The following is a 14,870-nucleotide window of genomic DNA, read 5'->3' as shown; positions in this document are numbered from 1 at the left end:
CTGGGAAATGATAGCATTTTTGCAGAAGTTAAAAACAGCTGTGAAAGATCCAGCCAGATACCCAAGGTCATAGATCTGATTAAAGCTATGGCTAAGCTAGGACAATGTAGACTACCTACCCAATGTCCCTCAATCCACTAGCAAGACCTAAGTAAGAAGTAATATGAGGCATAGACTAAAACTGAGGGTGGAAAAGAAATATTGAAGAAAAACCTTCTGGCAATGAACAGCCACCCAAAACATAAGGTAATGATGAAAAAACATGAAACTAGCAAGGCACTGAGGTAAATTTCAGCAACAACAAGCCAAGCCTCCAAACCAACTCAAATCCTGAACAAGACTGACACAACCCTCCATGTTAAGCCCTATCAGAAGAAAAGGTAAGGCAAAGGTATGCAAATCAAAGCATAATTATTGTGTACTTTATTCTCTACTCTGCTACACACCATGTCTAGTTTTCAACCAAAATTTACAAAACATAAATTTTGTAAAGAATCTACACATACATATCACATACACATACACACTAGTATACACAAAATTATCAAGAGAGAAAGCAAGCCAGTCATGGTGGCTCACACTGTAATCCCCACACTTTGGGAGGCTAAGGTGGGAGGATCACTTGAGCCCAGGAGTTTGAGACTAGCATGGGCAACATAGGGAGACCTTGTCTCCACAAAAATATATATATATACACATATGTACATATGTGTATATACATATACACGTACGTACATATGTATATATACATATACACGTACATATGTGTATATACATATACACGTACATATGTGTATATACATATACACATATATATGTATATATTTTTTTAATTAACTGGCCTTGTTGGTGTGCTCCTGTAGTCCCAGCTCCTCGAGAAGCTGAAGTGGGAGGATTGCTTGAGCCTGAGAGGTCAAGGCTGCAATGAGCAGTGATTGTGGCAGTACACTCCAGCCTAAGTGACAGAGCAAGACCTTGTCTAAAATTTTTAAGAAAAAAAAAATAGAGAGAGAGAGAAAGCATTCAAATACAGTTATGACCCAGATGTTGAAACTTTCAGACAGGGAATTTAAAATAACTATAATCAATGATAAAGGCTTTAGTGGAAAAGGTGACTAACACGAATGGACAGATGAAGAATTTTAGCAGCAACATGAAATTATAAACAAAACAAGTGTTAGAACTGAAGAAAACAGAAACAGAGATAAAGAATGCACCCTATTAATTCATCATTAGACTCGACAGAGCCAAGGAAAGAATCACTGCATTAAAGATGGATCAATAAAAATTATTCTAAGTCAATTACAAGAAGAATAAAAAAAGTTTTAGACAGAATCCAAGAGCTGGACACTAGTCAATGCTCTAATACTCACGTAATTGAAATCCTCTTAGAAAGGGGAAGAGAGAGAAAGAAGGCTTCTCGTCATATTTCAGAAGAAATAGTTAAGAGAGAATAACCAAGAATTTTCAAAAAGTAATGATCAAAGAACCTCAGAGAACACCATGCAGGATAAATAGGAAAAGGAAGGAAGAAAGGAAGGCAGATAGGAACAGAGGATGTGGTGGCTGAGAGGCAAAGATGGGGAAGAAGTTTTTGCGGGGGTGGGGAGAAGTGCTCTGCACACTCATGGGCAACTGCAAGGAGTCCACAATAAGTTCTGGAGACTGAATCAGTCCAGGCCCAATAAACTCATTCAAAACAAAGCAAACTATTATGGGAAGAGAGAGGGGAAAAGGAAAGGAGAATTGCTTTGCACATTCATGAGTAATTGCAAGGAGTACACAATAAGTTACAAGCAATTGAATCAGTCTGGGTCCAATAAACTCTTCAAAACAAACAAACTATTATGAGCTGAAACGTGTCTTCCCAAAATTTTTATGATGAACTTAACCCTAACCCTCAGTACCTCAAAATGTGACTATATTTGCAGATCAGGCATTTAAAATGGTAATTAAGTTAAACTGGTGTTGTAAAGGAAGGCCCTAATCCAATATGACAAGTTCAAATTGAGATTCATTTTATAAAAAGAGAAAAAGGACACAGATAACAATTTACAGAAAAACCGTGTGAAGACACCAGAAAAAGATGACCATTGAAAGCCAAGAAGAGAGGTCTTAGAAGAAACCAATCATGACCACACTTTGCTCTTGCACTTCTAGCCTCCAGAATTGTGAGAAAATAAATTTATTTTGTTTATACCATCTACTCTGTGGTATTTGTTCAAGCAGCACTAGCAAACTAATACACAAACAAAGCTTCATTTTGAGACATAGCTCTACATTGGGTAAAGAAAAAAAGAAGCAAAGAAAAAGTAAGGGCCAAAAAAAGAGGGGTCTAGAAAAAAAGAAGGGTTATAGAGCTAAGAAATTATAGAAAAGACAAGGGAATAGTTTTAAACACTTCTAAAAAACAACCAGAGGAGGAACCTTAGTGTTATAAATTAGAAAAGCTCTTCTGACCCACATTTTCCTTCTCACGGTTCAAATTTGGTATCATAATGACCAAAAAAAACTAGACTGTTACAGAAACCTACACAAAGATATTATGAAACAAAAGAAAACAAGATGCAGAAAAGCATCCCTACAGACAAAGATAGCCTTCTAGGAAAGACATAATTATAAAAACAATTTAAAACTGTACCCTAGTATATGTCTGGGTTTGATTAAAAAAACATAGCTACTAAAGGTACTACAGAAACGTAAGGCTTAACATAGAAATTAGAGCTTATATTAATGTGGGAAAGTCTAGACAGTGTACATCTAGAAGACTCCAGTCAGAGAACTGGAGAAATAGTAACTAACAAAATTCAGCCTGAAACCCTGGAGTTGGTGAAGATACCAGAACTCAGAACAATGAGAACACAGAATTTAAAAGTGAGAGACTGCTGGGTCCAGCTACCACAACTATAAAATAGTATGTGAAAAGATCTCTAAAGCCACTGCAACTGGTCATCATGACATCCCCAGAATAACAAGTTCTATTTTACTTCCACTTTCTAAATATCATGTGATACCATAGTCAAACTCTTACCTAAAGACAAAGAGAAAATAAAATTGTGAAAAATGTATTTTCCAACCTAGTAGAAAATATTGGTGATATTCAGTTGACCACATTAAATCCAGGATACCTAGTATTTCAAAGCAAGCTAAAGATGAAGAAAATGGCATAATATATAAATGAACAACATATCATTGGCCATTGAATAACATGGGTTTGAACTGCACAGGTTCACACATACACAGATTTTTTTCAACCAAACACAAATTGAAAATACTATTCATGGACGTGAATTCCACAAATACAAAGGGCCAGCATTTGTAAACATAGTTTCTGGAAGGTCAATTGTGGGAATTGTGTATCCATGGATGTTGGTATACGCAGGAGGCCCTGGAACCAATCCCCCATGCATATTGTGGTACAACTGTAAATCAAAATTAGCAAAACTCACAAACAACTTGAGAAAACTCAATAAAAACACAAAGATAAAAAATACTATTTAAGAAGAGAAGAATAAACTTAAAGAAACACAAAGATAAATAAACATGTCATAAAATGTTCAAAGATTAAAATGAGGTCAATTTTTCACAATTAAAAAGAAATGACCAAGTGTTCAAGGTGAAATGACAAAAATATGCAATAGGCAAAGATCAATGTGCATGTATAAAATAAATAATCAAAGCAGTGGAATAGAACACATACTAATACTTATAATTCAAGAAAATCTTCTTGAGGAAAAAAATTTATAACTACATATGTAAAGAGCATAGTACTCATCTGGGAAAATCTTCCTAGAGTGGCAAAATCAAAGTGTATTCTAGTAGAATTACTGAACTTTATAGAAAAAAAATAATTTAGGCATTGAGGCAAAAAAGACTAAATCAATTAAAAGGGAAAAAAATAAAACATTTATTTGACTTTTCAACAGTAATGCTTTATGCCAGTAGAAAACAGACTAACATATTTAAGATAGTCAAGAAAAGAAAACAGGAACCAAATATTTTAAATGCAGCCAATATTATTTTAAAGTAAAAAGGCAATAAAATGTGTTGTCAACATGCAAAATCTAAGGGAATAAAATTCCTGTGAGCACTTTCAAAGAAATCTACTGAAGAACAAGCTTCAAAAAGCCAAAATGAATGGAGATATATCCACATATGAACAAATGGAAACCTGTAAATATATGTTTCTGGAAGAACTCAAACTAAAGAATAATTTTAAGGAAAAGACTATGCCTTCTTTTTTCTACTCTTCACATCAAACTATTAAACAAGTACTATCAATCTGGTTTTTAGGTAATTACTTTCCTTCTCTTTCATATCAACTAATTTGGTTATTGATATGGTTTGGATCTGTGTCACTGCCCAAATCTCATGTCAAATTATAGTCCCAGTATTGGAGGTGGGGTCTGGTGTTAGGTGATTGAATCATGTGGGTGGTTGCTCGTGAACACTTTAGCACCATCCCCTCAGTGCTGTTCTGGTGATAGTGAGTTATAATGATATACAACTGTTTAAAAGTGTGCAGCACCTTTCTGTTCTCTCCCTTGCTCCTGCTACACCATGTAATGTAAGCCAGCTGCTCCCCCTTTGCCTTCCACCAGGATTGTAAGTTTCCTGAGGCCTCCCCAGGAGCAGAAGTCACTAGGATTCCTGTGAAACTGTGAGCCAATTAAGGCTCTTTTCTTTATAAACTACTCAGTTTCAGGTATTTCTTCATAGCAATGCAAGAACAGACCAATATAGAAAATTGGAACCAGAAGTGGGGTATTAATATAAAGATACCTGAAAATGTGGAAGCAACTTTGGAACTGGGTAATGAGCAGAGGTTGGAAGAGTGTGAAGGGCTCAGAAGGAGACAGGAAGATGAGGGAAATTTTAGAAATTACTAGAGACTGGTTCAATGGTTATGACCAAAATGCTGATAGCGAAATGAACAGTGAAGGTCAGGTTGACAAGATCTCAGATGGAGATGAGGAATTTATTGGGAACTGGAGTAACAGTCACTTTTGTTATGCCTTAGAAAAGAACCTGGTTTCATTGTGCCTCTTCCCTAGGGATCTATGGAAGTTTGAACACAACAGTGATGATTTAGGGTATCTAACAGAAGAAATTTTTAAGCAACAAAGTATTCAAGATGTGGCCTGTCTGCTTCTAAAAACCTATACTCATATACATGAGCAAATAAATGACCTAAAGTTGGAACTTATATTTAAAGGAAAAGCAAAGCTTACAAGTTTGAAAAATTTGTAGCCTGATCATGTAGTAAGAAAAGAAAAGTTTATTTTCTGGGGAAAAAATTAAACAGGCTGCAGAATTTGCATAAGCAAAAAGGATCCAAGTACTAATAGTAAAGACAATGAAAATAAGACTTCTAAGGAATTTCAGAGACATTTGGGGCAGCCCGTCCCATCACAGGACCAGAAGCCTAGAAGAACAGAATGGTTTTGTGAGCCAGGCCCAAGGGCCCACTGCCCTATGCAGCCTTGGGAAACTGCTCCCTGCATCCCAGCCACTCTAGCCTCAGTCATGGCTCAAAAGTGTTCAGGTACAGCTCAGACCACTGCTTCAGAGGATTTAAGTCATAAGCCTTGGCAGCTTCCACATGGTATTAAGCCTGTGGGTGCACAGAGTGCAAGAGTTGAGTTATGGGCACCTCCACCTAGATTTCACAGAATATATGGAAAAGCCCTGGTGTCCAGTCAGAAGCCTGCTGCAGGGGCAGAGCCTCAAAGGGAACCCGTACTAGGGCAGTACAGAGGGAAAAAGTGGGGTTGGAGACCCCAAATACAGGTTCCACTGGGGCACTGCTTAGGGGAGCTGTGATAAGAGGGCCACCATCCTATAGACCCCAGAATGGTAGATCCACTAACAGCTTGCACCCTCAGCCTGGAAAAGCTATAGGCACTCAATGCCAGCCCTTGAGAGCCACCATGGGGGCTGAGCCTTTCAGAGCCAAATGGGTGGAGCTGCCCAAGACCTTGGGAGCAGACCCCTTGCACCAGTGTGCTCTGGAGATGAGACATGGAGTCAAGCGAGATTATATTGGAGCTTTAAGATTCAATGACTGTCCTGCTGGGTTTCAGATTTGTACAGGGCCTGTAGCACCTTTCTTTTGGCTGATTGCTCCCTTTTAGAACAAAAAGAGATTTAGAACAAAATTGTATCTTGGAAGTAACTAGTTTTTGATTTTACAGGCTCATAGGCAGAAGATACTGCCTTGTCTCATATAAGACTTTGGACTATGTACTTTTGAGTCAATGCTGAAATGATTTAAGACTTTGGGAAACTGTTAAGAAGATATTATTGTATTTTGCAATGTGAGAAGAACATGAGACTTGGGAGGGGACAGAGGTGGAATAAAATGCTTTGGATTTTCATCCCTGCCCAAATATCTTGTCAAATTGCAACCCCCAATGTTGACGGTGGGGCCTGGTAGGAGGTGACTGGATCATTGGGGCACATTTCCCATTTTGGTACTATTCTGATGATAAAGTTCTCACAAGTTACAGTTATTTAAAAGTGTATGGCACCTCCCTCCACCCCTTCTTCCTTCTTCAGCCATGTAAGATGAGCCTGCTTCCCCTTCACCTTCAGCCATTGTAAGTTTCCTGAGGCCTCCACAGAAGCTAGCATCACACTTTCTGTACAGCCTGCAGACCTGTGAGCCCATTAATATTGTTTTCTTTATAAATTATCCAGTGTCAGGTATTTCTTTATAGCAATGCCAGAACAAACTAATACACACCTATTATCAAAAAGACAAAAGATACTAAGTGTTTGCAAGCATACAGAGAAAAGGAAAACCTAGCACACTGTTGGTGGGGATGTAAATTAGTATAGTAATTATGGAAAACAGTATAGAAGTTCCTCAAAAAATTAAACCTAACATATGACTCATCAGTCCTACTACTGTGTATATACCCAAAGGGAAGTAAATCAGTATGTTGATGACATAACTATATCCCCATGTTTATTGCCACATTATTCACAATAGTCAAGATATGGAATAAACCTAAGTATCTGTCAGCAGATGAACAGATAAAGTGTGGTATATATACATAATGGAATACTATTCAGCCATAAAAAGTAAATCCTTCTATTCACAGAAACATGGATGAATCTCAGAGACATTATGTTACACAAAATAAGCCAGGCACAGAAATACAACTACTGCATGATCTCACTAATATGTGGAATTGAAAAAATTTGATTTCATAGAAATAGAGAGTAGAACTGTGATTACTAATGGCTGGTAGTAAGGGAAAAAGTTTGGGGGAAAGAGAGTTTTGGGGAGGTGCTGGTCAAATGCTGCAAAATTTCATTTAGACAGCAGGAAAAGTTCAAAAGATCTATTGTATAACATGGTGACTATAGTTAACATATTATTCTTGAAAAATCCTAAGAGTGACATATAACATTTCTCAGTACGAAAATGATAATGATGTGAGGTACTACACATTAGTTAGCTACAGGATAGGAGATTTGTTGTTTTATTCTTAAAAGTAGTTCAAGCAAAGCTTGCCCTCCCCCAAAAAGAGTTGGAAGACAAAATTTTCAGAAATCTAATTAATTTGAAATACATTAGAAGATAAAAGGAAAATTAAAGACATAAGGAGCTATTAAAGGCAATCAATTTTTCCAGATTGGTGGCATAATTCTCAAAAGAGTAATCTGTTTCTAGCTAACTTTTCTTCTAAGCTTCTCAAACCAAGAACTAGTCACAGAGTTCCTGTGAGTTACCATGATAATCCTGAATGTTTCCCACAAAATAAAGAAATGTGGCAAAAATCAGGTCTACCAGGATTACCATAACAAGATCACTAGGAGAGAGATTGATGGGTGAAGGTATCTTAAAAGGGCCTGTAAAAATGTTATCATATCTAAAAATCAGAAAACAAAATAGAGCATTACCACTCACAAGACTTGCCAACACCAAATTAAAAAAAAAATTTTGTTTTAAATTATTTTGTAAAAGAGTGAAAAGCATGCTAGCAAAAGAACAAGTCCTTATGATTCTTTTGGAGGCCAGAACTTCTAAATGTCACATAAATTTTAAAAAATTATTTAATTATTATTTAAAAATCCAAATAGAAATGATAAAATTAGCTTAAAAGGCAACCCACATTTAATACAAAGTTAAGAAAACTGAAGAGAAGTTGGTGAAGGGGTACAAAAATGCAGCTAGACAGAAGGAATAAAGTCTAATATTCAATACTACAGTAAGGAATTATAGTTAATAATTTATTATATATTTCAAAAAACAGCTAAGAGTCTTAATGTTCCACAAACAAAGAAAGGTAAATGTCTGAAGTGATAGCTATCCCAGTTACCCTAATTTTATCATTATACATTATATACAGGTATCGAAATAGCACATATGCCTCCAAAATATGTACAACTACTACATATCAATTTTTGAGAGTGAAAAAACTTATGACAAGATATGAAACATACATCAGCACATGTACAAACTATATAAACAGATTAATATATAAAAACAAAATAATCAAAATCCACATTTTTCATAGAAATAAGTCAGTACACAATACTGACTCTCGAAAAAAATTAAGAATTAGTATTATAGGCATATAATTTAGAAATATATTGGTAGGAGAACTGAAACCAAAAAGTGCTAGAAATTATTGTCTCTAGAAATTGAAAGTCAAGGGAGAACAGAACAGGGGTTGCCTGATTTTATAAAAAGCCTTGTACAACTATTAGACATACTAAATTATGTGCATGCATTACTTTGCTAGAGTAACTTTTAATAAGCAAAACCTACTTAAATGTCAAAAAATAGTTATTACTTAATCTCACTTTGTGATCATTAAAAGTTTATCTGTATAAGAACATAAGTTCTTAAAAATAAGTAAATAAATAAATTGACGTTTATAAAAGAAAAATGTGAGAAACTCAATCAGCTGGAAGCTAAAAACACATGCCAAATTCTCACTGCTATAAAGGTTATGAGAGAACTTTGTGTAACATTTTGAGAACAGTACTATCTCTCACTTTTCATATATTCTCCTGAGTGCATGTTTAAGAAATAAAGCTTTTAGCATTAGGTGTAGATACACCTAATGCTAAATGACGAGTTAATGGGTGCAGGAAATCAACATGGCACATGGATACATATGTAACAAACCTGCACATTGTGCACATGTACCCTAAAACCCTAAAGTATAATAAAAAATAAAAATAAAGCTTTATTTACCAAAGCAGGTAACTTAAAAAAGGTGATATATCTAAATAGCAAGAACAATTGAGAAATAAATAGTATGTTGTTATTTTATGAAAATTGTAAATGTATTGCTTTTTGGTGTCTTTTTAAATTTGCTTAGGTATTTCTTTCAGTCCTATCTGAAAGCCAAAAATGTATCTTGCTCTTATTCATTTTCTTACTATAAGTAGAAAAAAAAATCTTAAAGAAAATATAGAAAAATAATGTAAAACTTTGCATGCACTCCATTTCTAGTCTTGTTTTTTGAAGTAGAGGATGAATTTTCTGGATTGGAATTGCCTAAATCTCTAAAGGAAGAATAAACTTAACTATAATACAGCAATATTTCATTTGAATGGAAAGAACAATAAATTTAATTACAAAAGCAGAAAAAATGCTTAAACTCCATGAAGTCAGAAACCATTATGTCTATCTTTTTCAGTAAATCAGCCAATCCCCCATTGCTGGCTATCTGGTATGTAGTAGAGGTTTCCTCATCCTGAACTACCTTCCTATTCCCATGGTACCCCACTCCAGCGCTCCTCACTGCCAGAAGTCATCTACATAACTTCCACTCAGGTATCTACTTTTCTCTAAAATTTTCTCTACCAACGTACTTATCACACTCTAATATAATCTTTGTGCAATAAAATATAGAGGTATAATCATGGGTTTTAGAATCAGATAAAGGCAAGTTCAAGCTCCAACTTGGTCATTTACTCAGTGTAAAAATGTGGGCAAGTTACCCTTAGAACAATAAGTCCATTTTTGAGAAGATGAAAAAATGAGGCCAGATAAGTAAGGTCAGGAGTCCGTACTGACTTGTCCCCTTGTGTGAAGCCCTGTGAGCTCCTTTCACATCACTGGCACTCTCATGCATTGGCACCTATTTCTTTTGCAAGATAAGCAGTCCTACAGAATAACAGTCTATTGCCAGATAGTTACAAGTTCCTAATACCCTATATGGCTCAGGAAAGAGAACAAAATGCCTTATTTATGTTATCACTTCCCTAATCTCCAGTCAATCAGCAATGAAGACCGCATAAGCTATCAGTTACAAATTCCTGTCTTGGGGGAGCTAGGGACTTCTCCTAGGTCCCACATGCACAGCTAAGCTTAAGGTTTAGCTTATAGTGACCTTTTCCTCATTTAATAGTTTAAAAGAAAACCTAGGTGGAAATTTCATATGCTAATGATACCTGTGATGTGTGTTAGGGCATGTAGATGCTGAGCACATACACCAACCACAGGGCTGCCTTTGCATATTTGGTCTCACCAGTATTTTATGCATACGTATGTACAGCTCCCATAAAGAGAATCCCCCAAGGCACTAGGGGCTATCACCTGCTTTGCGTAGCCCACTCTGCCTCTCAGAGTATACTTTCACTCTTCAATAAACTTCTTTGCCTACTTCTACTTTGGACTCACTCTCAAATTCTTTTGTACAGCAAAATCAAGAACCAGAACCAATCCAAAAACAACCGAAAGAGATGAGTATTCAACAGAGAATTAAATTTAAAAGGTAACTGGTGGAAAGATCAAATTATTCATGTCTGAAAGTCCACAGCCTTACCCATTTCCTTTGACCATAACATTCAGATACCACCTGCTTAGCTTCTTCCAGTTAGGGAGGGAAACTAACTACATTCCTCATTAGGTTCCACATAGCAAGGGTACTGCATGGCCTATATCCTAAGTGCTATACGGAGGGTGTTGGTGAAAGAGAGAATTCTTCTGGGAGTAGGAGGATGAGTGGGATTATATAAAGAATTATACTGGACTATTCATTTGGAATCACAAAAAAAAAATACCCAAAAAAAGGATCAAAATGATATTTTTGAACTGAAGCACTTTGACTAAAACATGACTCACACTGAAACATTTGGTAATCAAATATAGATTTCATTAAATATAGAAATACAAAATACAGTGGCTTAAGTAAAATAGAAGTTTATTTCTCTTTCACTTAAAATAATTCCAAGGGCAGGAAATTCAGGGCTGATATAACACTCCTAGAAGTTGTAAGGGATTTAAGCTCTTCCAACTCACTGCTTTGCAGTCCCTAGATGAGGCCCTTGTCCTCACTGTCTAAACAATGGAAAAGAAAAATCACCTCTTCAATTTTCAAGAAATTTTTCAGAGTAAAAATACTCACTGCTGTCAGGAAAATGTAAGGAAGGAGACTATTTTACTAAAGAGAAAATCAGATTCAGAGTTACTAAGTAAATTAAATTACCTTTCATCGGCCAAAACTTAGTCTACAACTACATGTAGTTACAAATGGTACATTATTATTATAACAGACGTTCTGCCAATAAGAAGAAGAGAAAGAATGGATGTTGAGGGAGAGAGGTGGCAATCTCTAGACACCTGTGTTACATTTGTCTGAGTCCCCTAAAATCTATTATTTATAAATTTGGAAAGCAAAGATAATGGACCCTAGTATCAGGAACAGAAAGGGTAAAAGTCGATGGGGTATGAAACAGAATGTAAGAGAGGAAAATTAAAATATGTTTTCTTCCTGTGCCAATAACAACAAAGTAGCTATTCAATTATACAGAGTATAAAGGTCTATGTGTTTAGAAACAAAAGTATAAGGTACTTTGCAGAAATCTAGATGTGTAAAAGTTTGGCCTTATGTAACTATGAAAGATGAACCATATTCTAGATTTGTGCTAGGAATGAATCCAGTTCTAAACATGAATTCATTTTTGAAATCCACTTTTCACATGCCTTTTTTGTAATATAGGTGACTCACGAATAACTTTGTTTAATATTTATTTATACATCACCTTATATCAAATGAAATTTAAGGTGTTAAATTCCTACATTAAAATATTACAATTTTCCTCACAACATTCATCTATGAAAAAATACAATGTAGTACAATTTCCCATTGTAACTACTCCGAATATAGGTTATTCAAACAAAAGCAACTGCTTCTGCCTCCTAGTTTCAAAAATAGAAGAAAATTTCCTTTCTAAGATAAGAAATTCCTTCTGTCTACTTTGGCTGTAACTTTGCCTTCCAGCAACTCCCATTTCTTATGATCATTTCTGATGGGTTCAACTTTTCTCTCCTCAGTTCATTTATCTCAGGATTCCCAATTAACTGCTCTACTCAATCTTAACCATGCTCTTCAGCTGTCAGCTTATTTTAATATTGAGCATATTCAAATGCTCAATATGATCTTCAGTTGTCACTGTCCCTACTAGTTTACGTGTCTAAACTGAAATCTTTCTTGATCTAAATTTATGTCAGTTCAGGAAGCCTGCACGAATTTCCAAATGCTGGTATCCTAATTCAGAGACTGGGGTCTCAACAATAGCTGTCAGCCTGAGGCTAGCGAGCAAAAGCAGCTGAGAGAAAGAGTAAGAAATGGATTTCTAAATTTGTTTTAAAAATTATTCAAGTGACAGTGCAAAGAAAAATATTTAAAAATTAGCAAGAATATTTGATCTAGCACTTGCAGTCTCAATTTGATTATTTTCAACCACTCTCTAAAGCTTTTAAATAAATATGACCAAATGTTAAATAAAATCACATAGCTCAAACAGAACATAAGAATACTGTGTTTATTTCAAGAATCACAATAATTGTGGGCTCAAGGTATAACCCAGAAAGAAAATTCAATCTAGATATAGGGCCAAGCAATTGCAATAAAGTATGATAGTGATGACACAGTAATAATAATAATAAAAGAAATCTACCATTGTGCCAGTAAAATGTAAAAACAGGGCTTGTTGCTAAGATATTACATTTAAACTGCCTAATCTACACCTAAAACATGACAAAGGAAACAAAAAGGCAATCTCTGTCTATAACGTAAAGAGTAAAAAATTATAAATCAACACTGATATTACATAAACTTTCAAGAGATATAGTCTAATTTATGACAAACTATCTCCTATACAACTGAAAAAAACCATGGAGCATGTATGTCGATTCTGTGTACACTCCATTAATTAGCCAATATGAAATGAGTCCTTTTATAAAGTCATAATTATTCCTTCTGAAATATGGCTTGACATGTACTTATCTCATAGCAAGGGTTTGCATGATCCCCTTTTTTTTCCAATTTTGCTAACAAATTGAACTTAATAGCTACCAGAATTTTTAATAAATCCTAGACCTAGATTTTACATGCTGGTATAAGAATTCTGTAGAGATGCTTTCTTTCCTAAGTTCTTCTAATAAAATCCCCTTTCCTTGTCTATCAGTGAGATTTCTTCTGGTTGCATAAAACAAACAAAGAAACAAATGGACTTAAATAATACAGTAAGTTATGGGCTCATGTCACTGAAAAACCTAGAGTAATGGTTCTCAATCCTGTCTGCTGGAATCACTTGGGGAGGTTTATAAAATAATTCCCTTGCCCATATCCCAAGGCATCCTCCCCAGAAAGTATTTAAGTGGTCTTGGGTATTTTAAAATATAATTTCATAAGTTCCCAGATAATATCAAATGTGAACACAAGGCTAAACATCCCTGCTTTAGAAGAAAGAAGCTTCAGTTGTGACTTTAAAAGTTTTTTAATTCCATTTTTCTCTGAGTCTCTAAGCCCAATTTCCTTCCAAGTGTCATCTCCTGCAGGAAGGCTTTCCTCATGATAGTATAATGGCTGCAGCCTTATATCCATATGTTACACAATTCAGAAAAAGATCAAGCTTTTTCTCCAAACATAGAACACAATCTGGGGTTATTCTCTGGGCCAACATACCTCCTATTCCACCTGAACCAATCACTGTGGCAAGACAGACAGAATTACAGTAATCATCATAACTAACTCAAATGAAGAAACATCGAATTAATATAAAATTTTGTGTCTAGAAGGAATGAAACCTATTACATACAAACTGAAGCAAACATGTCAACTACCCCTTAAGGATGCCTATATAATCTAGAACAGAAATGAAAAATAAGAGAAAAACCCCAAGTAAACAGTGTCAAAAGTAAACAAGTGCAGTTTCTGCAGATGTTTAATTTGCAAAAAGCATTACATAAGTAGCTAAGGATGATAGAAAATTTAAAAAATTAAACATGTGGGAGATATGACTAAAAAATCTATGTTACTAATCTATTCTTAAGTTATAATGGATGGTTGTTGAATTTAAATACACCCATCACTATCTATTTATTCCTACATAAAGATAATGATTAATTTAATTGAGAGTTGAATTATGGGACATCTTTATGAATGCAAATTTCACATCAAATAATTTTTATATTTTGTAAAAATTAAATGTTAGTGAAAATGGTTTATAGCATAAAATGTTTATGATATAGTCTTATTAAAGAAAAACTACCAAAAAATATATTTTCACAGTATTACAATGAAAGAAAAATTCACTAAAACATTAACAGTTGCTACTATTAGATGAGAAGACTGTATAAACTTATCTTTTTCCTTCTGCTTTTCTTTATTTAACTTTTATTTTAAGTTCTGGGTACATGTGCAGGATTGTTATATAGGTAAAGCTGTGTCATGGGGGTTTGTTGCACAAATTATTTCATCACCCAAGTATTAAGCCTAGTACCTATTAGTTATTATTCCTGATCCTCTCCCTCCTCCCACCCTCCACCTTTCAATAAACCCCAGTGTGTTTTGTTCACCTCTATGTGTCCATGTCTTCTCATCATTTAGCTCCCA

The 14,870-nt window shown here is 35.0% G+C and overlaps 1 protein-coding gene across 2 annotated transcripts in view; it reads right to left on the bottom strand.

The window, feature by feature from the left end:
- Positions 1-14,870, bottom strand: part of STPG2 (sperm tail PG-rich repeat containing 2) — a 688,703-nt gene that overhangs the window by 438,860 nt on the left and 234,973 nt on the right. The window lies entirely within an intron of this gene.

Source organism: Hylobates moloch, unplaced genomic scaffold (genome assembly GCF_009828535.3).
Source record: "Hylobates moloch isolate HMO894 unplaced genomic scaffold, HMol_V3 SCAFFOLD_2, whole genome shotgun sequence".
Classification (NCBI taxonomy): Eukaryota; Metazoa; Chordata; class Mammalia; order Primates; family Hylobatidae; genus Hylobates; species Hylobates moloch.
This window is presented reverse-complemented; position numbering and strand designations above follow the sequence as displayed.